General features: G+C 33.7%; 1 pseudogene; it reads left to right on the top strand.

Annotated features, from left to right (window-relative positions):
• Nucleotides 1–15,255: 15,255 nt before the first annotated feature.
• Nucleotides 15,256–25,009, top strand: part of LOC127831537 (cytochrome P450 4F6-like) — a 36,214-nt pseudogene continuing 26,460 nt past the window's right edge.

The following is a 25,009-nucleotide window of genomic DNA, read 5'->3' as shown; positions in this document are numbered from 1 at the left end:
AAACAATTTGATTCACCTAAAGTCCAATTAAACAATCACACAATTCTGCAACTGTTGCAAAATAGCTAAACATTATATAATGGTCAACACACATTACTTTATCATCTTTGGTTTTGTTAAAAATAATTTCTGATTCATGTGTGATTATAACTAAATTATGCTTAAGTGTTACTTTAAAACGTCTGTAAGCATTTACTTCAGTCATCAATATTAATCAATGAAAGTATATTCATGAGTTTCTGATCTGAGTCAAATTGTGATTTTAAGACACATGTATAGCGCTTAATGTTCCACAATTAATGAGATCGAACATTTCATATCTCAATTGAATTGCAGCAAGACACACGTATTTGCACATATATTTTATTAATTAAGTATGTCTTCATGTGTTTGCATTTTCTTCTCTAATTTGTTTGGTCAATATTTATCAACCTTAACAGCAGACGTTTTAACATATGTGTAAGTTGATAACTATTTACAAGTGTAAACGCCAGCGCTTTACTATATAACGAAAAGTAGATATGCGTGTTCCGTTGTGAAATAAGCATAAAATAAGCAAATGATATTACTACAACCCAGTACCTAGTAACACCATGGGATTGTTATAACACTTTAAAGTTTAACTTAGGCATAGACAGTATAAACATATACCTTCATTATGATCGAGTTGTTACTGTTAACTTCATTTGCAAATTTAGCCAGCTCTCGTCCTGACGCCCATGTTCAATTAAGCTAAATGTCAGACGATGACTGTCTTTCTAAATGAATTGTTGATTAAAGCTCCGCCTGTGTCTACAGTATGTGAGCCATGATCCTAGATTTGTTTAAAACCAAGTGGTTTATTATAATGATGTATTCATCATTTAGTTCTTCGAACAATAATGTGGCATGGAAATAATTCAAAGTCATTTTATCATGAAAGACAAGTGTACATGTTGGTGCACGGTATAACTTGTCTCAGCGCGAATGTACAGTCATGTATATTTAACATTGATTTCGAACTTTAGGAGAAAAACGACATACTACAAGATACATTTATCCTATATATGCCCAAATGGTATATATTCTGACTTTAACACATTAAATATGTGTCAACTAAAACGTTGACTGTAATGAAAGATACACTGCATTGTCAATTAGTGCAAAATAGTCTATTCTACTTGATTGTATTTAAATGTTTCGTTTAGAATCGTTTATTCAGATTACTGTCACATTGATTGAACCATGTTCGCACTTGCTTATATGCCAATGCCTATGCCATGGTGAATTGAAGACAATTTATTATAGAAGGCCAATGTTAATTTATACAAAACACGTTGCACATGCAAGAGTAAGCTTGTTCGGAATAGCTTGGAAAGGTAAAAGATTTAAAAGATACCTCAAGGGCGTGTTTAAGCTATAACTTCTAAAACCGAATTTTTATTTACTTCTTTATTATGTAAATGATGTGGTAAACACCACAGGTGGTTAGCGTGTGGCTATGCTATTAATTAGTGAAAACATCATTTTGAATGATAAATAATCATATTATAACGAAAAATTAACTTTTCTGAAAAAAAATATTTCACTATCAAATATATATATAACAAGGTATGCAACTCAAAATCAGCCCAAAACGGGGTGCATCGCTTTGAACAGCAATATCTTCATCAATTTTGCAGCGATTTTCACGATTTCGGTCTTATTCAACGCAGAAATGAATTTCCTTTCTGGAAATGTATATGTCTTGCAATATTTTTACAAATGCTGGGTCAACTTTTAAGAAATAACACGATACACAACACGCATGACCCAGTTGACAGTGATCATGCTGTCTTTAAGACTGAAATCTTCACGGAGTAAAGGGCAACTTCCCTATAAAGTTCATGTAGTTCGATACCATAATTCAATAAAACGTATGAAAAAACATTATTACCGTTCTTGTCGTTACATTCTGCATCAAGACTAACTGTCCAGCGCCGTTTGAAACCTTTGTTTACATACATTTCAACTAACTGACATTTTAAACATACGAGTGATTTCATTGGTCCAATGCGGAGGTGTGTCTTTACAACTGGAGATTTCATTCATAAAGAATACATGATCACTGTCAACTGGGTCATGCGTGTTGTGTATCGTGTTATTTCTTAAAAGTTGACCCAGCATTTGTAAAAATATTGCAAGACATATACATTTCCAGAAAGGAAATTCATTTCTGCGTTGAATAAGACCGAGATCGTGAAAATCGCTGCAAAATTGATGAAGATATGGCTGTTCAAAGCGATGCACCCCGTTTTGGGCTGATTTTGAGTTGCATACCTTGTTATATATATATTTGATAGTGAAATATTTTTTTTCAGAAAAGTTAATTTTTCGTTATAATATGATTATTTATCATTCAAAATGATGTTTTCACTAATTAATATCATAGCCACACGCTAACCACCTGTGGTAAACACAAACTATTAAAAGTGCTACCCAATTTAATGGACAATAATAGTGTATTTTAGTACTGATTGTTTTCGACATTATATATTTATATGTCACTTGTGTGTGTTATGTCATGTTGTACTACGTGGCTAAGCACCAATGACGGCTATATAATACATAAACAATGGTCAAACATTGATACAGTTGAAAAACTTAATATCGATGTGAATAATTATGCAGTGTATTTGGACTGATTGTGTCGACATAAGAGCATGTTAACATATATTTTGATAGTTTCGCGTCACCACAGACCTAGGAGTTTAAGTTTAATACATGTACCTCATTGCAATAACATTGGTAATGCACAGCCATATTAAGATCAATAAGATCGTATTGTCTGCTAAAGATGACAACACAAAAGCGTGTAGTAAGCTCATTAAACCTTTCACAATTTAGGAAACACTTTGTTAAAAAGCCTAACACGTACTAACCTATTTTTTAAAGCATCACATACTATTTCATATGCAGGGATTTGTTTTCAATATAATATGTCTCCAGAAACGTCGACCAGACGATTAATTCCAGATTTAGATCAGAGAGAGTGTGCATGCACTGTGACATCGTTCGTATTTTACTTTAAAAATTCGATAGACGACCTAGATTTTTTTCTAATCTTTTGAAAACAACTACATAAGGTACACATAATTGGGAGTGTTGTGACTATAATGAACATAATTGTGGTAATAAATACTATGTATAATTGTAGATCCAAATTGTAGTCTCACAAAGAAATTACTTTTAAAGAACATGATTTTACTTCATAAAATAGTTGTTGTATTCTCTAAGAAATGGCTTCGGATTCAGAAAACGTAGCAATATTTTAATATAATATAACGTAATACTCTAAGTCTCCCATCAATTTAATCTATTTCGTGCTCTTATTCAACAGCAAAACACCTACATGTACTGTAAACGACGCCAGTTAGTCATACGCATAAATGAAAAATAAGATCATGCTCACAAAATGAATCACAATTATAAAACAGTTTTATATTGTTGATCAATGTCGCTCTGAATGTTTTTATCATATACCATAATTTACCATTGCATATTCATCTTTGATATTTCCTTAACACGATCATGGTGTATCACTTTTCAGACTTGCGCCATTAACCTTAAGGGTACATAGAACACAAACAACAATGATATGTGTCTATGATTTTCTGGGGCAGGCACCGTCTTTTGTTCCCTTGTTTTCGTCGCTAATGTTTTTGTTATGCTAATGACAATAATATAGAGAATTAATGGTTAGTGCCGATATGGAGAAAGTTTATCCGGATATGAGTAAATAAATTTAAAGGCGAAATTGATGACTTATTGCCATATGTTTGCTTTAATTAAAAAAAAAATTGCAGGAACTTCGCATGTACATTTTGTAAAAGGTAAAATATTAGAACATGCGAGGTTCTGCCGGAGATCAACTAGTTCATTCGACCCTGCTAAATGTTTGCAACAGAGGCAGAATAAAAACTATAAGAGATCCTAGGTTGATACCCACATAACATTATATACACTGGTAATCAACGCAATGTTAGTTTCGACTGATGGTGGTGAACTTTGTACAATATATCGGATCATGCACTTAACCCACCAATAAACTAACAACACACAGATGAAGTCTATGAGAGAAACTAACGCCTTTTAAGGCTGAGGCATAAAATAGGAACGAACGTTTTTTCTAATTACATTAGAAGTGCGGCGTTGGTACTAAACGTTCAAATAAGTAAGCGCACCTTTATAGAAACATGAATTAATTAAAGCTGTTCACAATATATTGACATTTTATTCTTATATTGCAAGAGCCTTTGTTATACTAGTTATATAACAATAATAACAATAGCAAAGTGCCCATTTTAACTACGATTGTCATTTCAGCTAAAATTGGACGATCTGCATACATATGTCAACAGTAAAAGTTTCTATATATTGTGGCCTTACGATAACTATGCATGTTGTTTTACACAAAATGTTTGAGGCCAAATCTGCTTCTTTTGTTCTTGTTCTTATAAGATAGTATTTGAATATTTTGTCACAATTTCAATAATCTAAAGCAAATTGTTATTTTACGCTATATCAATATGATGTCATTGCCTTATTTCATTATGTTCCAACAAGTATATTTTCATTAACATCACTAGACTCCTCTCAAAGCTTTTATTTAAATGGTAATGCATCTAAACAAGTTTTAGCGGCTTACATCAGGTTTCTCTGGAGTTCTTTTTATAGACTGCATGTTTGTATGTGTCTTAAGACGCAAGTCCAAAACGTTTAATACTATTTCCATCGAGTGATTTCGATGGAAGAACAAACGTTCGTTCTGTGATGTGTGGTAGTTGTGTAATACAAGTCTTGCTCCTGCGGTTCGAGATGCTGTTCGTCAAATTGCAAAAGTACGTTTTATCTTAAATGAAATCAGCTCAAATATGTAAAAACAATGTATATCTATGTTTTCGTTTTATTACCCAACGAGAAGAATACACTGCCAACAAAATCAATAATATTTGCTTTATATGTTTTCCATGTGACGCACTAGTTAACATCGCCAACATGTGGCCCATATGTGTCAGACCGTGCTAGATGAAATTATTATTGCATGTCTGTAGAAAATGGTCTCTAACAGTACCATATTAAATTTAAAATGATTTTTGGGGCCGTAAGAAGTATATATATATATCAATATATATATATATATATATATATATATATATATATATATATATATATATATATATTCATTTATTTATTCATTCATATATTTATTTATTTATTCATTCATTTATTAATTTATATATATATATATATATATATATATATATATATATATATATATATTGCCATGCATTATTCTTTTCTGTGTTCATAAAAACGACATATATGAAGCTTTTTAACATCTCTAGAAATCCCATTAATCTTGCGTGATGAGCCATACTTTCAATTATGACAAATTGTACCGGCAGCACCGCTTTGTTGAATTGAAACAATTACATTCAAATTAGTGCCCATTAAGTCGTGTAAATATGCATTGTTTGTGACAAAGGAACGGTAAATTGCTATTGCCTCAGGAACGTTTCTATTTAGAGATTCAATACAGATTGATATTGTACATGATTACGTGGTTTGAGAATGTTCCTTATCGTAATAATACTATTAATGCATGATTGATTTACATATTATTCAATGATGGCTGTAAATATATTAATTTTGTTTACCCGAGAGTCGATGGGTCAACATGTAGAAAACGATAGCTCGATTTAAGATTTAATTTGTTTCAAACCCATTGCAATCTTACATAATCTCTTTATCTCAAATGATACGGAAGTCAAGTAATGGCACAAGCGATATGCCAACATTGAAATCGAGCCATTTTTAGTTGGTCGCGTTAGCGTCAAGGACGACAACAGCGCACAACTTCAGTACCTTCAGCCCTTTGATTGCTTTAGCAGATATGAACTACCAGTACAGCTAAGGGACAGTATTATGCCGACATGTGTTGTTCGGCATTTTAGACGTGCAGGGGTACACATGTGCATTATTAAACGCTTGCCTTAACTGAATAGGACTAAAAACATTATACAGTTGTTAAGACAATCATTTTAATGCATATGTTAAGTATTTTCATGAAATAATTAAGTTAACAAACATCTGATTTACGGGAGAATCATAACACGGCTAAAAGGCAGTTCTTGGAAATAGTGACTGTTATATGCAGCTTGAGATAGTTTTGTGACGTACATATTTTATCTGCATTTTATATAATAAATCAGGTAACTTAATGATTATATTTTCGTTTCAATTTCTTGTTTGCAAAATATAAACACCTATTGATTTTAAGCGTGTATAAATTCCGAGAATGGTGTCACTAGTTGGAATTATTTCAGTCATGATACCTTTCTTGTAGTGTTGAAAAACTTATTTAAGATTTTAAATGTGGATTTTAAAATTCATGAACAGGTTTTATGACGATGTCATACTACTATTTTATATTTGTTGGATTTTGTATCATATCGATTGAAATTCATGAGTGATCATAGAAAATACTTATTTTAATGATCACGAGTTAATTAAAATTAATATTCCACTAAGTCCCAGAAAACTTTCTTTGTATTGTATAATTTTTGCTTAAATAATGAGGTCACAATGTCATGAAAACGATATCATTTCACAGTATAATATTGAAAATTTTACTGTTTACTTGAATAATTAGTTTGTATTCAAGGTTATTTCTGTACAAACCACCAGCAAGCATAACATAAATAGTGTGATTGAGTAATCGATATCCGTTATAGGGCCAAGACATAATGCTTAACATTCGAATTTATTTAGTTGTTGAACTTCTTGTTCCATTTCCTGCACATTACTTATACATCGTAAATCACCACGCGTGTAATATTTTGAGTAATCATATTAAAAGCTACTATGTAATAAATGTATTTTCTTGTCACGACAATTAGATTTGTACTTTAGAAGCACTACTTTTGTGCCAAATTGGTACATTTCGGACACTCTCCAAGCTGCTATAGAATCTTGTTTGTGTTCCCGTTAGTAACAGTCATTATTTGCATTACTGGGTATGTTATGTAATAATATGTATAGTTTTGTAAATGGTGATTTTGATACACTTAGTTTCATCACTGATATTTCTATTTTGGGAGTGAAAAATAAATGTTGATGATGGTAAACTTGGGAGCTAATGGTATAGATGAAATACCTACTGAAGGTCTAAAGATTATTACTGCTGCTATGTTTGTGCATGCTTTGTTTAATTTATGTTTCAAGAGTGGTACAATTCCAACTATATGGGGTAAAAGCATTATTACCCCTATTCCTAAGTCATCAAGTATGGATACAATGAACCCCTTATCATATAGGGGACTTTCTTTAACTCGTTCTGTTAATATATTAATGTGTGCTGTTTTTAAGTATTTGGGCTGAAAGTTAAAATATTCTTGTTGATGAACAAAATGGCTTCAGAAGAAAAGAAGCACAATTGAGCATTTGTCTACTTTAACAAACATTATTGATACTAGAAAGAAACGAAAACAATCTAAATTTGCTGCTTGTATTGATTTTAAAAAGGCATACGATTATATAAAAGAGACTTACTGTGGAAAAAATTGCATGACATTGGTATAAAAGGTAAAATGTTAAGTGCTGTACAATCTCCATATGTTTCTGTATATTCGTGTGTAAGAGTTAACTCCAGACACATAGACTGGTTTATTGTTAAGTCTTGATTACGACAAGGCTGCATATCAGCGCCCCCTTTGTTTAATCTATACATAATTGACCTAGCTATATACATTAAATCGCTTGATATTGGTGTTGATTATGGATCTGATATAATATGTATATTGCTATATGCAGACGATATTGTCTTGTTAGCTGTAAATGAAAAATATTTGTAATGTCTATTAAATGCTCTCAATAACTTGTGTAGCACCAACAATATGTATATAAATAGCAAACGATTCAAAGTGTCCAGTTTAGACCTGTATCCATGTGTAAAACAACTAGTAATTTCAAATGTGGTGATCACACAGTAACTATTGTTGACAAATATATGTATTTAGAACTTATGTTAGGACTTATGTTACAAAGCAATTAGATTTCAATGTCACTGCAAATGTAGTTGCTCAACGTGCAAGTCGGGCTCTTGGTCTTCAGGTAGCTAAATGTAAATCTGCTGCTGGTCTTCCATATAACGTATGTACTCACCTATATGATTCTACAGTTTGACATACAATCAGTGATGGCTCTGCTTTCTGGGGTTATCGTTCTTACCCGTGTATAAATGCCTTGCAGTATCGCGCCATCCTTTTCTTTTTAGGTGTCGGTAAATATACGCCAAATGTTGCGGTTCCTGGTGAAATGGGATTGATACCCACGGAAATTAGATAGTGGAAATCCGTTGCTATTTATTAGGCTAGATTATCTAATGTGCTTGACTGTGGAGTAAATAAACGTGATGCACTGCATTTGCAGCAAATACATCATGCAGGAACTGGGTTTTCTTTGTTGATCATATGTTAAAAACTTGTGATGCACAACAATATTGTAGCATAAGTGTTTCAATTCCAAAGCAGACAGACAGACAGACAGAAAGTTTATTTGAGTCTCACTTTTATACATTCATGGTTTATAAAACGTGTATTAAAAGTAAACAAGTTCATGTATAAAACCACTCTAACAGAGTTATGTGAAACTGTAAAATGTATGATTCTACGTGATATAAAACGATATAACTAAACAATATAAGCATAGGTAAAATAGTAAATAAAACATTTATCTACGTTTGTATGTACAACATATACACACTTATATATACATATACAAATATAATATTCACATTTACATGAAAATACAAATTCAATATTTATTATTTGTAAACGTAGTTGCGTCTTAATCTAAGTATTTCATGACAGGTTTTGGCACTATATTTTACCGTATTGTCATCGGAGAGTAGGAATAAAATCTTATCAGGAACTGACAATGAATTGAAATCATTTTTGATGGATGTCGCTTTTAATACAATTTCATTTCTCAGGGTGTTGTACAATGGACATTAGAGTCAAACACGCGTTTCGTCTTCCACCATAGTTTTACAATAAAAACAAGTTCGTTGTTCTAAGACAATTCCTTGGTAACGACCAGTTTCTATTTTTAAGGGTGCTACACCGCACCTGAACTTGGCTAAAGCACTTCTTTCAATTCTTGTTATAGTTTTATTTTTAACACAAGGTTTGGCTGTAAATGTACTTTTAAAAGTCTTATAAAGGCGTTATTTATTTCCACCGGTACTGTTACCGTTACCAGTAACTGAACTAATTTGGTTTAACCATGTGTGATCTAAACCGTTTGACATATTTTATTGGAACAAATCAATTATTCGTGTTAATTGTGATTTACTGACATAGGTATTTATGTTTAAATCATGTTCAGTAAACGATTTAACGGTCTTTTTAACAAAATGTGGCCAGCATTTATTATGAGAAGAACCGGCTCTAAACATTAAAAATGTTAAGACTATTGGTGTCCATATTTGAGCGTCTAATCCAATGAGTTATAACGGCCTTCCACTGTTTTACTATTGGTGGCGTCCATTCAATGTCCCCGTTTACAGCGGCATTTGGAGTGTACTTCCCGACCCCCAGGAAAAAGCGGGCAGCTCTATGTTGGACTGCATTTATGCACGAGAATTCTCTGGTACCCCATATTGACGCTCCGTAGCTAATGGTGGGCCAGACACTTGCCTGGTAGAGTTTTAAGAACACTTCGTAAGGCATCCCGCCCAATGCTTTAAACTTTGCGATGATAAGACCAAGGGCTCGTGTAGCTGACTGCGCTACATGTTTTGCCGTTACGTTATAGTCCAAAGAGTCAGTTAACATTAAGCAAAGATAACGGTAGATTTCCACGCATTCTATAACGTCATCATTGCACTTGAAATTAAAGTTCGTTTTTTCTTTGGAAGGGGGTCGAAAATGCATAATCTTCGATTTATCAGTATTAATTTTCATATTATTTATATCGCACCACTGTGATAATAAAGTTAATAGGTGTTGGAGATCTTCCTCATTCTCTGTGATTAAAACTAGATCGTCGGCGTAAAAAGGTGACTTACGATTTTGCCGTTAATTTTCATGCAATAAAGTTACTAGCAAATGCAAGAAAAAAATGTTTCAGAATGGCTGGAATCTTTAAATAGTGGCACAGGCCATTCTGATCGTGGTGATAATGAGTTGCGTAAGTTTCGGTTGTTTAAAAATGATAACCAGACCGAGATGTATTGCACAGTGATTATGCCCCTATGACATCGCGCTGCATTAAGCAAGTTCCTCTGCGGTGTCGCTCCTTTGCGCATAAAAACAGGGCGTTACGAGGGCGTAAGTGTACTTGAACGAAAATGTCCGTTTTGTGGTAATATTGAAGACGAAAGCCGTGCATTTCAAGATTGCTTTTTGAACGATGACATAAGACACTCTTTATTTGAGAAGGCTAAGCTTGTATGTAAAACATTTGCTAGAATGTCTAAAAATTAAAAATTGAAATGATGCGTTCTTGTGCAAAAGCCCGGTTTAATATTCTACAACGTCGTGTTTTATTCCTGTGGCATTGTACTTTCTTAAATCATATGTACTTTTATTTGCATTTAGGTAATCATTGCTAATCAGTTCACTCAAGATCTGATCTGAGATGAGATTCGGTATTTTATAATGTATTTTTTAACTTTTTTGTTATACGCGCATTAGGGCCCGATATACAACTATCATTATTTTACAAATTCATCAGCCGTATAGCATTTTTTATTTAATGATTAGCGTTGGTCACCTAACGTGTAATACCTTTTGTAAATATGTAATGGTCTTGAAGTAATGCAATCGTGAATATGTATGTCTCTTAAAATTCTTCAACAGAATGGTCGTATGCATGTTTTATGTGAATATTTGTATATGTGTATGTATATTTATGTATGTATGTATACGAATGAGACAATAATAAAGTTTGAATATATATTTTATCTTGTCTATACGTATGCAAACACCTTGCACATGTGCACAATCCGACTATAAATCGTACATATCACAAATCAAAGATTGGTTTTGAGTCATTTAATATAACAATAACCTCATCAGACCGTGCTGTTGCGGTAACATAAAATAAATATTAGGTTTCACGTATTTTTAGTTCCTGGCAAACGATCGTTTTACATCAATTTTAATGTCATCGGCTTGGTGTCTCTTAATCAAGTATTCATTAAAGCCCATACCTATGTTTGTTTCACTTGGACAATTTAATCGTATTTACAATTCAACTCGGATTGTTAATAAGAAATGTAATTTACCATGTTTTACCATTAGAACTTACATTAGTATATTAGTATATTAGTACTTAAAAATACATCTGAATAATTCAAATCCATGATGTCATGTATGGAAAACTGTATTAGATAACGTTATGGTGTGTCAGTCAGAGATTTAATCAATACATATGTTGAGTGTTGAAAGTTTTGAATTGCCAAAGGATTCAGAAATGTATAATTAAAACATGTAAAGATAAAACAGTTGTCAATTAAAGAAATGCATTCTAACTGTTGGACCGGATCTACGTAGAATCTGAAAACTTGATATATAATATGCGTTACAATATTCCTCAGAGGCATTGCCCATGTGTCGGGTTTTGTTGCTATGTTTTTAATAAGTTTTATATAAAATAAATCTTTTGTGAACATACCTATATCCATAGGGACACTATATATTGATAAGACTACAAAAAAGTAGATTAACATTGCGTTCGTTGTTCGTTACTCGTCACAACTACGATACGTAGATTCCTGATATATGCTGACGAATGTAATAAAAGACGTTGATAATGTTTATTCTAAATCGGTTATATTATCGTACGTTCTAGCAAAAACAATGTTTATGAAGATTTAATGATGGTTTATTTTAGACGTTCTTAGCTTCAGGGTATTGGAACGAGCATATGCATCAATAGTTACGAAAAATCATTCACACGTTCTACTAGAATTTGTGATGACAGCCATACGCCCATAATCAACAGTGTTTGACGCGGAAAATATGTTAATACATGTTTTGTAACAATTCAGAAATTCAAATTTCTTTTTATTATGAGTAATCATCATACGATATTGCTAACATACAGCCCGGATGACCTATGGGTAATGCGATAGTCTGATCTTTTGTATTTTTCCTGAATTTAACTATTTTTATATACAAAATATCTTTAGTTCTAAACAATAGTTTTATAAAGCAAATAATGTTATGCCAAAATATGTCAACGAGACATTTAACCTCAACTTTATTTGCTGGTTCCGAATACCCTCATGCAAATAACTCAATAAAGTTATCGAATTTAAATAATGGGACTAAAAAATAGTATATGCAATGCAGGGCGTCTGCAATATAATACGTTTATCGTCGCGGCACATATTTCTATTAAATATTATTTTCATTTTCAAATTGTGTAATTAGTTTTATGATTTTGAATTTGTATTATAAGTCTGTAAATATTTCGGTAACTAAGCATAGGCATGTTTTTTCACATGGCGATTTGTATTCCTTTAAAACTCCACGCCTACATGTTGGCAAAAGACCTTGACATTGTGCTTCAGCATCTACATGAATCCAACCGCCTTTCAATTACGCGCGATTCAAAATATGTGTATACACATACCTTGCATTTTTCCTCATGTCAACATCTCCATGTAGGCAAACACCTTGCAATCTGCGAGAGTCAACATCTACATGAAAGCAAAAACCTTACAATTCTGCCCAATGCAATATGAACGTGCAGGCACCTTGCATATGTGTGTATGTCAACATGTACATGTCGGAAAAAAACTTTCAATTGTGCGCATGTCCACGTCAATACAATGGAAAACACCTAACACTTGTGAATAAGTCAACATCTACATGTTAACAAATACCTTTCACTTGTGCGCACGTTAATCACTATTTTAAACATGTATCACTAATCGATATTTGAGTTATTAGACTATCGTATATTTTTACCAATCTGATCTAGACTTTGAACCGAAAGAGTTAGCCAATAAATCAAGACCGATTCCATATCTAACAATTTTATTGTGTCAACATTATATTGTGATCAAAGGAAAATACATTTTACACTATGCGTTCATAATGATAAAGATGATTATGTGAATTAAAGTTTCGACGTATTTATAGTCTGTCTGAGACGACGGTGTCTTTTTTAAAGTCAGCGTTATGGCTTTCTCTAGATGAATTGTTCATTAAACCCACAGCCTATATATATTAAATGTTTGAAATATTTTCTATTTGCATTATCAAACTTGGTCTGGTAATTAAAAAGATATATTTACTATTCATAACGTGTGATTTGCATAGGGAGCGATTTATTAAATCCCATTATGTCATGTAATTGGCATTTGTTCATTTTGTTGCACGTTATGATTGTTCAGTGTTTTAAGCAATACAAATGATCAATCTTGAAATCGTACGGTGCCCAAGGATTCCGATATCAGGGCTTCTACTAATAAAGCTTTTCAAAGACATCCCAACAGAAGTTATATTAGTTTAATTCAAGGTCTCGTTTTCTTTGCAACATTCCAAATATGTTTATTATGTATTACACTGCTGAACACATTTCGCATGTGTTTAAATTTAAAGTAAAATTACCATTTTAATTGTCTTTACAGTCTTCAAACATTGGAATGCAAAACGCTATCAACACCAATAAACTTCAGACAGCTATTGTGACTTTGCGATTAGAACATACACTTTGTTTGGGTAGAATATTGTTCAGACAAACTACAGATCTGCTGCTTTTTTGTGTTTCTTATATGATATTGGGCTGATTTACCACACATTCTTTAATGTTAAACATTAATTAACAAATGGTAATTTAACGCTAAAATAAAATGATTTCATGACAGATCGCGAAGATTTTGTAGTCAACAACTCTATTCTAATTAATGTCATGTGTCTCCTGCAAAAACTTTGAGTTGAAATGGCAAGAACCATATGCAGTGGCCAAAGCCAAGTTTCCCTGGAGTTCTTGTCATAGACTTCACAACGTTGCGGGTAGTCTTAACACGCATATACAAAACGTTCTATTATATTGTTATCGAGTGATTTCGAGGGACGTTTTGGGTGATAGCTGCGTAACACAAGTCTTGCTTCTGTGGTTCGAGCTGGTGTTTGTCTAGTTTCAAACCAACGTAACGGTTTTTGTTTCATTTAAGCTTAACACATATTTGAACAAAATACGGATATGTTTTGTCTTTATGATTGCTCCACGAAAAGAATAAAATGCCAAATTAAAACAATAGCTTAATATCATTTGCACGCGAAGCACGAGAAAGCCTCGCCGACATGTGGATGTGATCCAGACATGAAAGACTATCATGGGTAAAATATTTAATGTGTCTTTGTACAAAATGATCTCAAGCAAACCCTTTTGAAAATTGAAGTCGATATTTCATGTTTATAAGATTATAATATAAAGTGATATTTGAGAAGTGCACGCATGTACTTAGCGTACAATTCGCATATATTCTCATTTTATGTTACACAACATTTTTCAAAATAACTACACATTTCCCGACTTGTACATGTGTAAGAAATTTTCAGATTCTTGTGGGAAATTGCCACAATTAAAGTGATGACAGATTTTGAAATTTTACACTTCACGCCAATCATTTACGGGCAAAACCGCTTGGTTTATTGAAACTATTAAATTCTAGTTAGTGTCAATTTAGTCGTTTATATTGGCGTTGTTTGTGAAAAAAGGAACGAAACATTGCTTTTACTTCTATTCAGAGATAAATTGTAGATTGTAATTATACACGTTAACATGTTTAAACGCATTTTGTAACGATACCATTTGTAATTATAATTACTTAATAATTGCTTGATTGCAATATAAATAATTTAATCGTGTCAGTGGACATATTTTGTCAAGCTGATAGTCAATGATTCGATATATTTTGTGTGTGTTCAGTGATTATAAATGGTCACTTGTAATCTGCATACACATATTAATGTACACAGCGATAATTGGAATGAAATAATTGTTATGTTCCTTTAATTTTCATTAAATTTTGACTGTTAACTCCGATTTTACCCATGTTTGAGGCATACTTATAACAAACAGTATTCAACTACCCATTTATAAATTCACGGTGTTTAACTGAAAAGAATGCCTTATCTTGAAAATACAATAAGCTTTATAAATAAAAACACTATTTTATGTTGAGCGAGGTTCCGGCGCTACTTCTGCCTCTGGATGGGGCTGGCCCGGGTCACTCTGGTGGTCAACCACCCGACCACCGTGAAGGCAATCATGAAAACTTCCGGTACGTAGCGTTTACTTTTAGTTAAAGGTATAGTTTTGGGTGCGTTTTGTATCAGAACATTATCGTTTATTCAACCATAACGTTTTTTTATGCAACACCATGTATTATGAATATATGAATGATATGATATATGTTGAACAAGGACCATAACGGCCTATTTCAACTGTGTAAATATGTATATGTATTTGTCGAAATAAAAGTTCTATATGTACCGATGGAACAATCCTATTCAATACTAAAGTAAGTGTCGTTATTGAAGCACCACACAGGTGGTAAAATTAAATGTGATCTATCTTCTAAAACTCAACGGTTTCCGTAGTGGTGTTGTTAATGGTTCTTTTTAAACTCGGTTAATGTGAAATGAATAATTAGATTATTCAATAGGGTTACATATATTCAATATTTCTATCTCATAAATAATCGTACGCAGTAACCAGTGTTTGGCCTTTGTTTTCAATAACCTGTTATTGCTTATTTGATCTGAATACGATTATGTAAAGAAATGTTTTATTCGTGTATTAATTTAAAAGTATAAAGGAAATAATAATAATGTCAATACTGATGCATGTGTTTTAGAGCCTAAACTCACGGGTTTGAGTGGCAAGTACCGGTTCGGGTTGCCGTGGCTGGGACCTGGCCTACTCATCGCGGAGGGGGCGCGTTGGTCAAGGTCACGGCGTCTTCTCACGCCGGCGTTCCACTTCGACATACTGAAGCCATACGTGCAAGTGTACAACGAGGCAGTGCAAAAACTCGTTGTAAGGTAAACACAATCTTAGTAGTGAATTTTAAAATGAATTAAAAGTTTCCGTTGAATGTATAAACATTGGTAAAACTATTAAATTCCAGCCGACTGTGTATCTAGATAATGCGCCTCTTATATTCATATACAAGAGCCTTTGCAAGCGATTATTACACTATTGGAATAAAGTTACACAGGTATTACTCTAAACCAAATTTCAAGACACAAACATACAGCAAATTAATCACCAGGAACATTGATAATCATTATGATCATAATATTCGCCATTACCATTATTATTATCAGTAGAATTAAAAGAAACATTGCCATCAGCATGAAAAGTATGTATTACTGTTTTTTGGTTGTGGTTTTATTGTTGTTAGTGGTAGTGGTGGTGGTTGTTTTATTGGTGATGATGGTGTTCGTGGTGGTCGTGAAGATGCTCATGTAGTTTAAATTGCCGTTGTTGTTGTTATTGTCTTAATATCTTGTTTTCAGGTAAACCTGGATAGTGTGACGGACACGAAGGAGAGTTTCGAGGTGTTCTCACACGTATCCCGCCTCACCCTGGACATCATTGTGCGCTGTGCCTTTTCCTACGAGACCGACTGCCAGGCGCCGGGGTTTGTTACACACAACTTTAATAAGTGATCCCTATTCGTCGTTGCTATAAAACTAACAGTTTCCTCCCTGGCGATTACCGATTCTATCACAAGAAAAACCCCTCTAAAGCCGAAGATTATAGGCCTGTTTAATTTTTTATTTGATTTAAATAAGTGAAATTTTAAACCATATTTTCTTTCAAAAATAATCAAATAAATTACTATCAATCAATAAAAAAACATATACAATAAGGAACACTATGGTCTTAAGAGCGGCAATAATTAAAGAGCTTTGCTAAGGGAGAGGTCTCATTTCTGAGCGGAGGTCTGCATTGCAGTATTTTTGTACTCACTCAGAATGTACCGGAAAAGTAAAACTGCAGAAACATTATCAGAATAACATTCATGTTTACATCTACGCGGCTTTTATTTTGAGACAAATTACCTTTGCAATACAGAATAATACATGTCAATCGATGCTCATCATTAAAAAATTATTTAAGCTATGGGCATCGCATTAAAATTATTACCAATCAATTCAATATAATTGAATCAAAGCATAGCTGTTTTAAACCGTTTGCAATGCATAACAAACCTTAAGTTTATCCCATAAATTATCACACAAAAACACAAAATACGCTAGTGAAAATAATATTTCATTGCATAGCTTCGCAATTTAACATTAAAAGGAATCACACACACAGAGAATCAATTTTTTTTCAATTCCATGACTCCATGGTGTAACATTCGTCGTAATAACTGAATAAAAAATTACTTTCTAAAGAACATGGTAGTGAATTAAGTACCATTATCGACTAAATCAAATTTGCTGACAAGAGTTTTGTTACTCGTCTCGCTTACAATGTTTAAGAACCATCGTATCAAAGGTCATCAAAATGCATGTGGATTTTTACTTAACTATGAGACACATTTAATCAAGGTATTAAGTGTTAGACGCCTGAGTACTTAGCTTGAAAGTATACTAATAATACGCATTAGCAACAGTATATACAAGATATGTCTACATTTAATATATACGGATTTAAAATACAAGTGAAAATGTTAATATAAACACATTTTAAACAGTGAAGATTTATATCAGGCATTATTCACCAATGGTATTGTTTATATAATGGGATAGTAAGGCTATGACTCTATGAGGTCTTCAATTCAATGGTATCCGATTAATTGACCGCTGTTAATACTTGGTGTATTTCATTCAACTTCACTAATATGACGGGAAAAAATCAAACCCATAACAAACGATAATAGGACACATGTTATGGTTTATGCTATATTATATGTGAAAATTTGCGTTAGCAAACTTGATTATCAATGAAATCTTAGTTCATATATGTATCAATCCGTGTACAAGCATTATGTCTATTTGTACATTTATTGAATTAAATTGTAAACAAAATATACTAGGAATGTTTAAAGGTCGCCGTTGCGAATTTTTACTTTCGTTTTTAGTTGTAAATATGTGGGGGGGGTTAAATAATATTGGACATTCAACTACTAAGAATACAATTGATTAAAAGAAAAACACTTACCTTGTTCGCAGACGAGTTAAATCCAAACAATATTAGCATCATCAAGCTAAATTCGGTATCAACGTGTGTTGAAGCATTGTGTGTAGCAATAAATTAACCATGAATTTCTTTGGTAAAAGGGGAGTAATAAGCCGGCTCATTGAAATCAAAAGGTGTAATGTATGCAACACATAATATGTTGATGAGACAAACAGTACTTTCAGTGAACACCTAGACTTGTATTGGTCTGTTTGGAAATTTAACAGATCTCCCATTGCAGCACATTGCAGCGAGCTCGATCACCCGTTTGATAACGTCGCCCTGTGCTGTAGTGAAGCTAATGAAAAATGATCAGACACAACACGAAAACTTCGAGCAACATACTAGAATCGGCGACACAACACTTTAGAGCCCCATTAAATAAATACAAACGACACATAACAATGAAACAACAGTTATTGCATAAACTTCAAATCCATTTTAACAATTTTAGATTGATATAATGAACGATTTAGGCGCCATTTCATAACACACAATTTTAATCAGTGTCAGTGTAAATAATCACAAAACGAAACATACATATAAAAACATGCATATAAAATCAATACTGAAAGCAAATATTTATCATTACATCGATATAATGGACATCAAGGGCGCCAGTTTATAATACAAGTTTAATATGCGTAAATAAATAAATACAAAGAAATAAAAGGACACGTACTTATAAAAACTTTTATCGACAAATGTTTTAGTAAAAAACTGTATTCTTTTGTTAATAATTGAAACCGATTTCAAGAAAGTTCAGTTGTTAAACATGCAAATCAATACAAAGTGCAGTACCTTTTGCTTGTATTTAGATCCTTACCAAGCAAATGCATACAATGTACATGCAGTTTTGTCAAAATATGCAAACGAATATTAGGTCACATTTTTGCGCGGTTATGAGCTGCTACTTGTGTGAGGTTATACTGCGATATGAAAACAAGTTTCCGAATTACACTATAAAAATAAATTAAATAATTTAATGCATACTTGAATTAAATCTACCGATATGCTGTTTGAAAAGCATCACATGTTTGTGGCGGAATCAAGTCCGTAAAAAGACACAAGATATAATTTCAGCATACATACGTCGCCAGCATCTGTTTTTGGAAACAATGCCTAATTTAATAATGGATGCTGTGAATCTTTATATTAAAACAATCGCTGATTACATATCTGTCAATATAATTGAGATGAAATACAAGCCATGCTCCTGATTATCAATATCATAATTATGTGGGCGGCCAGGGACGGTCGCGCTTTTCTTGTAGTCGCCCTCTAATTGAATGAACCTGCCGTACAGTCCCCGTTAATGCATCGACGCATGATTACTGCCGAGATCCATGGACGAATTAATTATTCAAAAACAAATTTCAGACAACGGCTTAGCGCTAATCTCATTTTCGTAATTTGAATACTTTTCTATTACAATTGTTTAGGAGCTTCGTCGGAAAAACCTGATGCATGTACCTTTCCGCGTACCAAATGTTTGTTTCGACGCAAACAGGTCGATTGAAATGCAAACGCACGGGTTAATGGAAGTCAGGCACACGAGTTTCTTTTGCAGAAATATATTTGTATTATCATTTATTAAAATTTTATAACAAATACAGAAATACAAAATACATGCATATAAATTTTGTAAAACACTTTACTTGTGTCTCGATTTGATAAAATCACTGATAAAGCTTGAAGAATGTAAAATAAATTCAGTTTCTGACTTTATATTCCCAGCGTTTAAAAAGAAGACCAGAACTCAACTTAACATAAATCTTACACATGGGCAATTATTCATATCGTTTTACGTCCCATATTCAAGTGAAATATGAAATGTCTAGTACGCAAACTTATAAATTAAGGCATATATTCACAATGCATAAGCGAGTATTAACCAAAAAGCTACGTACTTTGCTAAACAAACAAACATTTATAAAATACTCATTATAAAAAAAATATTCTTATTTAGTATATGACAACAAACAAAGGAAAAAACATATATTGAAGCTTCATAATACATCAGTTTTTATTACCTCTTTCGTATATCATATGAAGATGGCTTTTGTCATTTTCATTTTCCTGGACATTGTACGCGCTCGCAAAACATCCGTAATACCAGCTGCGCGCGCAACAGGAAATAGACGACATTTTGCAAGACCACGACAATGACGACATAACCTGGTGAGGTTTATAGCCCGCGTTGCTACGCACATTTACGTTCGTTTCTTATAGTATCCCCAAATTGCATGTATATAATAGACCATTCTGCTTGTACATTCAGGGCGGATCTCAACCGTCTGGAGTACCTCACCATGTGCATAAAGGAGAGTCTCTACAGGAGAGAACTACAGTCCGGTGTCATTCATTCAGCGCGAGTTCACACATTACTTCGAGATCGAGGGACGGAAGTTCCCAGCAGGCACTCCTGTTACAGTCCATATTTACGGCGTTCACCACAACAGCGACGTATGAGAAAATCCCATGGAGTACTCACCCGACAGGTTCTCCAAGGATAATGTCGCCAAGATGGACTCCTACCAGTTTGTGCCGTTTTCGGCAGGGCCCAGGTAACAAAATCATGCACAAGTGTAATTTTCCATATTTGATACTTGATAAGTTATTAAGCTGATTTCTGTTCAATATCTTTTTATTGATACATGTTGTGATTTTGGCGCGACGTCGTTAACGTTTTAAGACGTCATTATTATTGTCATTGTTATTTATGATTGTCAGTTGAATATTTCACACGGTAGTAAATAGGCGAACCTGGATTTACTTATGTTTCTTTCTCACAACCGAAGTACATTTCATTCACATTACAATCGCCGACATTTGTGCCGTGATCAGAAATGGCAGTCGATTCAATGCTAGACATTGCCGTTCTGATTTGGTACAGACCACTACTGGGACTTGGTTGACGACACTGTTATTCGCGGGAACGGTCCTACAGCTGTAAAGTCCAAGCTAGGCTACCTACTGTCGGGTCCTGTTTATATGGGGACATCCTGTACTGTCACGGTGATCGGTAAGGTGGTAGCGGCCGGTAACAAGAGCGACAGAAACAGCAGCGGCGATGAAGATAACCAAAACAAAGGCACCCCATTCGTTAAGCTAACCGACTCTGACCGCAGACGGTGGAGGAGCGCGGCACGTTCTCAACTTCCGGATCTTCTGACTTCACTTTCGGTCCGAATCGCTGATGACTCCACTATTGACAGTTGCTTCATCAAACCCTGGTTACCGCCGGCTGACGTCGACGAGATGGAGAACACTCATAATTGCCGACGACTACGGTTGCGTACACGGACAATGAGTTTTCCCGATCCGCGACGGCTTGATTCATTACCGGAAGTGGATACGTCAAAATCGGAAGCTCCCCATCACTTCAGTCCCGACGAAGCCGTGTTCAACTATACGCGATTGGAAGTGGAAGCAAGCCATGGCGACCGACCGAATACAAAACTCGAAGAGCGCGTGAGGGAAAAAGTTAAAACCAGGGTGAGCCGAATAATCACTTGAAGAAGCAGACGACATCGAAATACGGTTATGAATATGAGGCGGACTCAACTGATAGCTTACGGAGCAGCACTGGCGTCGACGGGGATATAACAAACGAAACCGTTAGTGAATTCATTCTGGAGGTCCCGTAAGTCGTGAAAGACGAGCCGCCGCCATTGCTCGCAACCACAATGCCCCAGACGATTGGCGGTAGAGAATACAAGATGGCCCCGCTGGTGATCATTCAGAAAGATGAGGACACGCGGCTCAACGACATTGAGGAAAAATACATGCTTACAACGACCCCAAACAAAGGCAAACAAAACAAACGAAGGGAACGGAAATCAAAGAGAAAAACTGTAACACTCGATTTTTTTAGATCTCTTTTTTAATTCAATTATTAAGTGTGATACGATAGACGTTGGATATTGTGGTGTGATATTTAATCAACATTGACTTGTCTTATAAATAGTGTTTATGTTTTGTTAATATTACTAAATATGTGTTATCTTTTTTTCGCGGCCGGGAGAATGTTTTGATTTTGGCGCGACGTCGTACGACGTCGCCGACGGCGCGAACGTTTACGTTTTAAGACGTCATCATTTTTGTTATTGTTATTTATAATTGTCAGTGGAATATTTCAAACGGTAGTAACTTAGATTTACTTATGTTTCTTTCTCACAACCGAAGTACATTTGCATTCACATTACGATCGCCGACAATTCCAAAGGTACATTTATTTATATATTCTTATTATAAAATCACTGATATGCGGAGTACATATATAGTGTGCACAAACATTCAAACTATATTGCATAATAGGTCAAAATCGGCGTTGTTTCTTATCAATGTGTATTGTTTCAATAATTTATTGGATCATACTTATTGACCAGGTGAGAATGAAATGTAAGTTTCAGCATTTTTACATGTATTGTTATAATATTCAACACATGTAATGTAAAAAGTTAATGTTATTTATAAAAAATAAACATGCCGATCTCCTGAGTTCCGTCAAACATAATTATAATGCTTATCACGTGTGCATCATGAGGTCCCTGGCCGGCCGAGTGTGGCGTACATTTTATTAATGTCATATGCTCGCGTTTTATAGCGTTCATAAAATTAACTTAATGCCTGTAGTGTGAATTATAGGCCCGACTTATAGATGTATATTAGTGAGACACTTATGGCCTTTCTTGCGTTTAACGTCGATTTAAAAACGAAAACAAAGACATTTACTTCTTAAATCTTACTGCAATATTGAGGGTTAGCACCGCAAGTAACAAGAAGTCATTATTTCTTTAAAATACTTGCTTTAAGTACTGACAGTGGTTCTGTTTGGTTTAAAGCCAACTATAATGACTCTCTATAACGACTTGAGTTATTAGAGGGGCGATAGATGATGGTGTTTCGTAACTTTATACATGGAGTGAAATGAACGGCAGGAAGTTCTAATGTCTTTACATGAATGCGCTTTGTCACAGAACAGCTTAGTGCTAATAGAGAATGGTGTAGAAACTACACGGCTTATTTAGTTAGGTTATACATTATGAACTACGTATTAAATATGTAGATAATTTCTTATATATCTACCAATATATCAAGGAATTGACTATAAAATTGTTGATTATTTCACTGTCGCAACAGAGCCCATGCTTCGCAATTAGGCATTTCGGATTTATTATTTTGCTTACGACCCAAGTACGGCTGTGTTTTTGAGCTCTTTTTGCGGAAAAAAAATATTTTCATAACAGCTGCAATGTATAATGCATTCTTGATATTTATTTGTATGGCATTATGTGTGTAATGATAAGTCGAAATTTCCGCAGTTTTATTAGTGAGTAATTCAATTAAAATTAAGACGAAGCTATTCGTTTATCTTAGAGATAAAGTCTGTTTTTATGTGTACACAGCAAGATTGAGTAAAACAATTCTTTTTTTTTAAACAATTCTTGATATTGTTCGTAATTAAATAAAATAAAACGTCATCTTTTAAATTATAATGTCAAAATATATCATAATTTTGATATATAACGGTACGTTATAATTAGTAATAGTAGTATAGATTGCCGTATTGTTGCATGGTGGCTTCTGATTATTTTCCTTTTTCCCAAACGATTTAAACTGTCATACAACTCGTTCTATAAGGTAGTTCAAATATTTATTGACAATTTTATTGGCATGATTTCTGATCAGTATATGATGTTTTAATGACGACGCTTCACATAGCATCCAATTGCCTGTTAACGTTGCAGGAACTGTATCGGTCAGCACTTCGCCTTGAACGAGGAAAAGGTCGTTCTTGCTAGGCTCCTGAGTAGGTACACGGTTACATCTGATTTCAATAATTAAGCTACATCGGTCGGAAATGTTTCTTAGAACCTGCATGACAATTTGAGCACAACGCGAATCAATTAGAATTGTTTCCCATGTGTTTACCCGACCTCTACGACTTGATTTATTTGACCGATTTATCGCCAATGAAACAGGCAGTTCCACAGATGTTGATTATCTCCAGACAGAATTAAAAAGAAACAGTATGTAAAATAACAGATTCTGCGTCTATATGACGAATGCAATTAAAAAGATTGACGTTTTAAGATCAAAAGCGCACACAAATTGATTAAAAATACGTCAGAGACTGTGAGTGCTGGAGTGATTGCAATGACAGTCCCAATGATGGTAAGCTGCATAAGTTGGCTTGCAATCAATACTTAGTATTGTGTGGCATATTTTAATCTTATTTCAAACTTATTAACTTTAAATTCACAATTTACCGTAGTATAAAATAGCTTTCTATCCATATTAATATAATATAATGGTCGGTCTTAAACGACTACTCTAAATGACTTCAACCTGATCGAATAATGTTACTTTTTTCTATTTCTATTATGTCTTAGCCCTAGATATTTTACATACAATTATGTCACAGCGATCTACATAGAAATAAAATAAGCATAATCAAAATCGTAAACGGTTACGAAAAGGATAGGTAAAATATATATGGAGGATTACTATTAGAAATATTATTTCTGAACATCATAGCTTCTTCTGCAAATTTTTCTTGTTTAATAAGTTCAGAATTATTATTATGGTCGGATTTATAAATGGAGGGTCTAATGGTATAACATTTCTTTAGGTAGTTTTTTCTAATAACAGAGGGCAATTACAAACAAAATTAAACCAATCTTTAACATGTATGGTTTAAAGGGGCGAGTTGGTTTATACAATATGTGATATGAAAAAAATACCTGAGATCTTACACAAAAAA

This window comes from Dreissena polymorpha, chromosome 5, assembly GCF_020536995.1.
Source record: "Dreissena polymorpha isolate Duluth1 chromosome 5, UMN_Dpol_1.0, whole genome shotgun sequence".
NCBI classification, from domain to species: Eukaryota; Metazoa; Mollusca; class Bivalvia; order Myida; family Dreissenidae; genus Dreissena; species Dreissena polymorpha.
Note: the sequence above shows the minus strand (reverse complement) of the source record. Positions and strands in the feature narration are given on the sequence as shown.